At 45.3% G+C, this 8,701-nt stretch overlaps 1 non-coding gene across 1 annotated transcript; it reads right to left on the bottom strand.

The window, feature by feature from the left end:
* Window positions 1-361: 361 nt before the first annotated feature.
* On the bottom strand, window positions 362-445 carry Trnas-gga. Its single transcript is given in 2 exon segments — window positions 362-396; window positions 406-445. It is a non-coding gene; the product is annotated as a tRNA-Ser (tRNA).
* Between the last annotated feature and the right edge of the window lie 8,256 nt (window positions 446-8,701).

The following is an 8,701-nucleotide window of genomic DNA, read 5'->3' as shown; positions in this document are numbered from 1 at the left end:
TTGTTGGTACAGACGGACTTGCTGTCTTTGTGCTCAGGAGATTTTTATATTTAGAACGGTTAGGCACTGTACTGTTGCTAACTTCTACAATTCTGGACTTCGCCTCTGGGTAGGGAGACGTTATTGAGTATGCAGCGTTCAGTAATTGAGAGCACTTCTTCTGCCTATACTCACGTTGAGACGTTATCTGAACTCCGTCCTTGTGGCTGGGCGTTCGCGTTTATTGTCTGTAGAACACGGAGAGGAGAAAAAATGGTTCAAATGGCTCTGAGCACTATGGGACTCAACTGCTGTGGTCATAAGTCCCCTAGAACTTAGAACTAATTAAACCTAACTAACCTAAGGACATCACACACATCCATGCCCGAGGCAGGATTCGAACCTGCGACCGTAGCGGTCGTGCGGTTCCAGACTGTAGCGCCTTTAACCGCTCGGCCACTCAGGCCGGCACGGAGAGGAGAAGACAGTATTAGATTAAACTAGTCAGAGGACCACCTTCTGCCGTTCTAGTATTTGAAAGAGTTTATTCTGTGGCTGGAGTTCTTCCGTCGTCGCAGACGTTTACGAGAACCATCAGTCCGACGCACCGGACGCAGTACATACGGTGACTGCTGACTGCTTCGGCTTATTAGGGCTATAAAGCTAAACAGCTGTAATCCCGTAACTGATATTTCCACTGAGGTTGCACACCACTGTAGATCATCTTTGAAATTAATGTCTTCTAGTGTTTGGTATGTAGATGATATCAGTCATCTCGCATAATTTGTATTAGGAAATTCATTGTGTCTCTCTATGTCCATTGGACATTAATATATAAACATTTGTAATATATATGAAGGGGTTTTAATCTACAATAAATGTATAAGCAGGAACAGCATTAACATTTTGTAGTTACTAGTTCCATTAATCATTCATTTATGTTTATATTATATTTTATGTGTTAAAAAGCAAGAAGGAGGAGATAATATAACCATTAATAGATCCTAAGATCTGCTTCAGGAGGTAGTCAAACTGCGCCAAATCTTCATTTTCGCGTTCAGTATTTTCCGTTGCACACATAGATTTTAGACCCGCCTGGTTAAAAATTGGTTCAAATGGCTCTGAGCACTATGGGACTTAACTTTTGAGGTCATCAGTCTCCTAGATCATAGAACCACTTAAACCTAACTAAGGACACCACACACATCCATGCCCGAGGCAGGATTCGAAACTGCGACCGTAGCGGTCGCGTGGTTCCAGACTGTAGCGCTAAAACCGCTCGGCCACTCTGGCCGGCCACCCGCCTGGAGTAGCGTGTTGGAATATGTTCAAAGTAACTGATTTAAACGGCAGAAAATGAGTGCAGGTATAAAGTTTAAACACTGTTGCGTGTAGTGATATCGTAGCCTACATAGTTTTTGATCCATCTGAAGGCGCATCCAGAAGGCGAACCAATGCCTTTTTGTTTGGCTGCTGATGACGCATTTAGTTTATCGAGGCACATTTTGCACCCATTTGCAAAAAAACGTTAATCCCATGAAAGAAAATTTTCAGCCCTAGGCATACAACTACTCGTCGTAAGGTTCAGGAAAATTTGGCATACTGGAGAACAAACGGCGTATTTTCCATAGACCTCTTGATGTTACCATCGAATTTCTGCGATACAATAATAAAAGCACATTGTGTGCTCCACAATTTTGTGCGCAGAAGAGATGGAATCAAATTTAGAGATATGACTCATGAATATCCACTGCAGAGTATAGACACTGAACACCAGGCTGGAACTGTATCTGCAGTCAATATACGCAACTATTTTGAACCTATTTTACGTCCCTTGGAGTGTCTGTTCCGTGGCGGTACGATGGACTCTGATTTCCTAAGACTCAACAACATTGAAAAACTTACTTGTTCTATCTCCAAAAAAATATTAAGAAGTGTAATATAATAATAATGTTAAAAATATGTCAATAAAAGTAACTTTGTAAAATAAAAACTTACCTGCTTGTTTTTCATTTTTTTGTTCTGTACACAGTTGTTCCCGAATGATTGTCGGTAAGCCTCTAATTTCTCGAATTTTCTTCTCGTGGTTGCCGGCCGCGGTGGTCTAGCGGTTCTGGCGCTCAGTCCGGAACCGCAGGGCTGCTACGGTCGCAGGTTCGAATCCTGCCTCGGGCATGGGTGTGTGTGATGTCCTTAGGTTAGTTAGGTTTAAGTAGTTATAAGTTCTAGGGGACTTATGACCTAAGATGTTGAGTCCCATAGTGCTCAGAGCCATTTGAACCTTCTCGTGGTCAATACGCGAGTTATATGTGGGGGGAAGTAATATGTTGTCCGACTCCTCCTGAAAAGTGCTGCCCCGAAATTTCAATAGTAAATCTCTCTGTGATGCACAAAGCCTCTCTTGTAACGTCTGCCAAGGGAGTTTGTTTAGCATCTTCGTAACGCTCTCTCGCGAGCTAAACGATCCCGTGACGAAACGCGCCGCTCTTCGTTGGATCTTCTCTATCAGTCCTCCCCTATAGGGACCCCAGATAGACGAATATTAATCAAGAATCGGAGAAACAAGTGCCTTATAAGCCACTTCTTTCGTGGATGAGTTACATTTCCTTAAGATTCTTCCGATGAATCTGAGTCAGGTGTCTGCTTTTCCCACTACCTGTCTGATATGGTCATTCCACTTAAGGTCGCTCTGGATAGTTAAGCCTAGATATCTTACGGCAGACCCTGTCTCCAGCTGTTTGTCATCAATAGAATAGCTGTACAGCAGTGGATTTCTTTTCCTATGTATGCGCAATATGTTACATTTATTTACGTTCAGGGTCAACTGCTAGAGTCTGCACCATTCATCAATTGTCTTCAGGTCGTTCTGCAAATTCTTACTATCTTCTGGCGTTGCTACTTTGGTATAGACAACTGCATCATACGCGAATAGCCTTAAAGAGCATCCGACGCTTTCTACTAGATCATTTATATATATTGTGAACAGAAACGGTCCTATCACAGTTCCCTGTGGTACTCCGGAAATTACCTTTACATCTGCCGATTTAATTCCGTTAAGAGCGACGTGTTGAGTTGTGTGTGCAAGAAAGTCTGGAATCCAATAGCAGGTCTGCTCCGATACTACGTAAGCTCGTATTTTTTTTCATTAAACGGCAAAGCGGAACGATGTCAAATGCCTTATTTCCCATAGTTTGCTTTTCAAATTATCGTCAGAGTAATCTTTTAAAGTTTTATTGCACAATGCAGGCCTCTTTTCTACTTCATTTATGAGCAATTCATTATCGATGTCTTCATCCCTCAACAAAGGAAATTGCTTACAATACGTTAGTTCGTCCAGTCTTAGAGTATTATTCGTCTGTACGGGACCCTTACCAGTTGAGTCCGATTCAAGAGACTGAGTAGGTTGCAACGGTACTTTCGCGTTCTCGTCATTACGGTACCAAAACATTTAAGTTCTACCACTGTAAAGACGGAGTATCCGCGATTCGGAATGTCAGAACTGCGCAGCAAGTAGCGGCAGGAACACCACCACAAAATCACGCAGCACTAACACTCCAACCCATCGACTCTCGGGGAGAGATTTTAACCGTGTTCAACTTAATGGTAAAGTATCGAACTATTTTTCCCCGAATATACAGTTTGGGGGAAAAGCAGTGAGAATAATTACTTTTGGAAACCTTTAATCAGACAAAGCCTGTTATAAAAATAAACTGTTTCGCTTAATAAAACGGCCGCCAGCCCAAATCGGGCACAGTGTCTACCCAAAAAGATGAAGTCAATTTTCGACACTGAATAAATAACTACTTCCATTTACTACGATCACATGGCAATATGTACTATTAATCCCACTTTCTGTTACTTATGGAATTTATCACTATACTTCAGTAATTATTTAAAGAAGATACACATATTTTTCAACAAGGAAAAAAAAAATTAAACTTATAGCTATCAGTCATATGCCCAAAACTATCATTTCTTTAGGACTGTTATTTGTTAACGTTTTACTAACACCAATATTTGTCTGGCTTTCTTTGACATGGAGAAGCAGCACGAACAATTACTGTTAAGATTGTTGCAGTTAAACAATTATGTTACTTTACTTTCAGAAATACTATTGAAGACTTATCCTCATGGTCACGCACAGCGGTGGCCCTTAAACTGATACGTGCAAACTTCAGTATTTAATAACGATTTTCAGAATTTACTACCCAAACAGTACTCTTGCCAGTAATTGCTTCAATCAATATCAGGATACTCGGAATAAATTCGTTTAGGTAAGGACCCTACTGAGGTAAATGGCATAGGAAAATCACGGTTAAACACAAAGATACATTTAACACTTATGTTCCACTGATTGAAGATGGATGGTTCATACTGTGATATACTTCCAAATAAAGTACTTTTCCTGTTACTGATGTCGAAGGTGGCGTGAGGCGGTGCTGCGTAGTAACATTGCGCAGGTACGGCTCTTAATGTACATATATCTGTCTTCCTCTTGGTGGCGACGATAAAATTACAAATTTCTGAGCTATTAATTTATTGCCGTACTGCGCCAATCATGTAGAACACGTCCGAGGCCAAAACTCAGTCTTGCAGGTAAATTCCTGGCCTCTAGTGCTTGACCAGCGTTAATGCGTGTTCACCACTTGGAGGGCAGCTACCGACTGTGTGAGCCACTTGCGCGCCAAATCTCACTGGCGCGCCCCACCACCTTCTCCATTCCACTACAGAACGGAGTTCCATTCTACCTATGATCACTACATCTTTTCAATTTACATTTCTGCTTTCAAAAAACCTAAGTATGAACTATCTACAATTGCATGACAACATACACATACGAAATTGACATAATTAATTACAGTTGTACTTGAAATATTACATAATTATTTACAAAATATGTTTTAATACATTTATTCCACCTACATCAAAGAGGTTATTTTAAACAGATAAACTACACTTAACAAAAGCTTACACTCGTAACAGTATTTGCTTAATTTTTCAAAATTATTATGGAACAAAAAAAATTTAAGATATACAGATTAATGGCAGTATTATATTTACAATAGCATTACAAGGCCCAAAGAAGAGCGGCAAGATTCGTGACTGGTACATTTAGCAATCGAGAGAGCTTTACAAATCTCATAGAAAGTTTGAAGTGGGACACACTTGCAGATAGACGACGTGCCAAACGGAAGGGGCTGCTCACTAAATTCCGAAATCCGATCGTCGCCGAGGATGTAGAGCATATACACTCCTGGAAATGGAAAAAAGAACACATTGACACCGGTGTGTCAGACCCACCATACTTGCTGCGGACACTGCGAGAGGGCTGTACAAGCAATGATCACACGCACGGCACAGCGGACACACCAGGAACCGCGGTGTTGGCCGTCGAATGGCGCTAGCTGCGCAGCATTTGTGCACCGCCGCCGTCAGTGTCAGCCAGTTTGCCGTGGCATACGGAGCTCCATCGCAGTCTTTAACACTGGTAGCATGCCGCGACAGCGTGGACGTGAACCGTATGTGCAGTTGACGGACTTTGAGCGAGGGCGTATAGTGGGCATGCGGGAGGCCGGGTGGACGTACCGCCGAAATGCTCAACACGTGGGGCGTGAGGTCTCCACAGTACCTCGATGTTGTCGCCGTGGTCGGCGGAAGGTGCACGTGCCCGTCGACCTGGGGCCGGACCGCAGCGACGCACGGATGCACGCCAAGACCGTAGGATCCTACGCAGTGCCGTAGGGGACCGCACCGCCACTTCCCAGCAAATTAGGGACACTGTTGCTCCTGGGGTATCGGCGAGGACCATTCGCAACCGTCTCCATGAAGCTGGGCTACGGTCCCGCACACCGTTAGGCCGTCTTCCGCTCACGCCCCAACATCGTGCAGCCCGCCTCCAGTGGTGTCGCGACAGGCGTGAATGGAGGGACGAATGGAGACGTGTCGTCTTCAGCGATGAGAGTCGCTTCTGCCTTGGTGCCAATGATGGTCGTATGCGTGTTTGGCGCCGTGCAGGTGAGCGCCACAATCAGGACTGCATACGACCGAGGCACACAGGGCCAACACCCGGCATCATGGTGTGGGGAGCGATCTCCTACACTCGCCGTACACCACTGGTGATCGTCGAGGGGACACTGAATAGTGCACGGTACATCCAAACCGTCATCGAACCCATCGTTCTACCATTCCTACACCGGCAAGGGAACTTGCTGTTCCAACAGGACAATGCACGTCCGCATGTATCCCGTGCCACCCAACGTGCTCTAGAAGGTGTAAGTCAACTACCCTGGCCAGCAAGATCTCCGGATCTGTCCCCCATTGAGCATGTTTGGGACTGGATGAAGCGTCGTCTCACGCGGTCTGCACGTCCAGCACGAACGCTGGTCCAACTGAGGCGCCAGGTGGAAATGGCATGGCAAGCCGTTCCACAGGACTACATCCAGCATCTCTACGATCGTCTCCATGGGAGAATAGCAGCCTGCATTGCTGCGAAAGGTGGATATACACTGTACTAGTGCCGACATTGTGCATGCTCTGTTGCCTGTGTCTATGCGCCTGTGGTTCTGTCAGTGTGATCATGTGATGTATCTGACCCCAGGAATGTGTCAATAAAGTTTCCCCTTCCTGGGACAATGAATTCACGGTGTTCTTATTTCAATTTCCAGGAGTGTATTATTACCACCAACTTTCTAACTGCGCAGTGATCACCATTCAAATATAAGTGAAATAAGAGCTCGTACTGAGGCGTTCAGACAGTCGTTTTTGGCTTCGGCGATCCGCGAGTGGAACAGAGGGAGGGGTGGATATGGATTAGGCGCGAATTGGGCCCTCCGCCACACACCGCTTGGTGGCTAGCGGGGTATATATGTAGATCCCTCACAACTGCCATTTCAGAGTTTCCAACCGCAGGAAACAGAGGCGGAAGCTACATTCCCGGCCGTGTGCGCGCGCACGTGTACACGTGTGACCTGTGTGTGTGTGGGTGTGGGTGTGTGGGTGGGTGGGGCAGGCGGAGGGGGGGGGGGGCGGGGAGAGAGACAGGACGGAGACAGTTGCGTCGCCCTTCTGTCGGAGGCCAGAGCAGCTGAAAAGTTGTCGCTGTCGCGTCGCTCTGTGTGCGCTCTTACGCATGATTGTGGAGATCTGTGGAAAAGACGAGACAGTTGCGCGACAAAAAGTCTCCCGTGCTCACTCGCCCTAACAATGCCACAACTGTAGATTTCCGAACTTCCGACAGTACGGATGCTGTAATGTGCAACAAAAACCACAGCCGTCTTATTGCAATTCATCTGTCATTTCTAGCCGATCCCACTTACGTTAAGACGCTCACAGAGCCATATACTGGTAAAATTCCCCTTATCTTTTTACGTTCCATGACGTTCTCCCCTGCGTCAGTAATTCGCTGTTCAAATTTTGAAACTGAAACTTTAATTATGGGCAGCCTGTATATAGAGACGAGAAGGAGGCGTACAGAAGTTTATCCGGCCGCTGTGGCCGAGCGGTTCTAGGCGCTTCAGTCCGGAACCACGCTACTGCTACGGTCGCAGATTCGAATCCTGCCTCGAGCATGGATGTGTGTGATGTCGTTAGGTTAGGTGGGTTTAAGTAGTTCTAAGTTCTACGGGACTGATGACCTCAGATGTTAAGTCCCATAGTGCTCAGAGCCATTTGAACCATTTTGTTGATATTTATTCATGAACGTTGTTGTGGTTCAAATGGTTCAAATGGCTCTGAGCACTATGGGACTCAACTGCTGAGGTCATAAGTCCCCTAGAACTTAAAACTACTTAAACCTAACTAACCTAAGGACATCACACACAGCCATGCCCGAGGCAGGATTCGAACCTGCGACCGTAGTGGTCCCGCGGTTCTGGGCTGCAGCGCCAGAACCGCACGGCCACCGCGGCCGGCGTCATGCTTTGTCTCGCTCTTTGTTCTGCCAGCAGTGATGGACATCTATTGTTTCGCATGTGAGGCAACTGGACGCCTCTACCAAGCTGTTCCTGATGTACTACGGCTGAGGGCTAGAATAAGGAAGTTAACTAAACGAATCTACTGTCATCCTCATGCCTCATTTCACTCTCCACAGGTGACAAACCATGGGTATGTGCGAGGGTGTTGCACTGTAATACCACATGTCCAGTAGACCCGTACATCCCGCATGCAAATGTAGCGCTCTGGCTAAGGCCCACATTGTTGAAATGTGCTGGGTGCGGGCCATGGCAGGTCGCATCTGCGAGGTACAAGTAGTCCTTTCAAAAGGACAATCAACCATGTTTTAGTGTCACTATAGGTAAAGATATCAAAATGGTCGTATGTACGCCGAAGCTATAAAATGTTGAGGTGAAAACCGTATATGGGCATATTTACGTCATATGCATAAAGTTAATGTTCAAGAACGTATCAAAAGACCAAATGTAGAAAATCATATATTTCATACCACTGGGTTTTGTATATTCTCCTTTATCGTATGACACTGATGGTTTTCTACAGTTGCACTTTTGACACGTTCTTGGACATTCATTGTATGCGTATGACACAAATATGCCCATATGCGGTATTCACCTAAGCATTTTATAGCTTAGACGTGACATAGTTTTATATTTGCATTGTCACCTACTGCAACGTGGTGGTTACGCGCAGACCGGTGACAAGTGAAATAATAAGTACAGAGGACTTGCAAGATACAGCATATTTTATTACTGATCAACAGTTTAACCCA

Source organism: Schistocerca piceifrons, chromosome 10 (genome assembly GCF_021461385.2).
Source record: "Schistocerca piceifrons isolate TAMUIC-IGC-003096 chromosome 10, iqSchPice1.1, whole genome shotgun sequence".
NCBI classification, from domain to species: Eukaryota; Metazoa; Arthropoda; class Insecta; order Orthoptera; family Acrididae; genus Schistocerca; species Schistocerca piceifrons.
The sequence above is the reverse complement of the archived record's forward strand: the minus strand, read 5'-3'. Positions and strand labels throughout refer to the sequence as shown.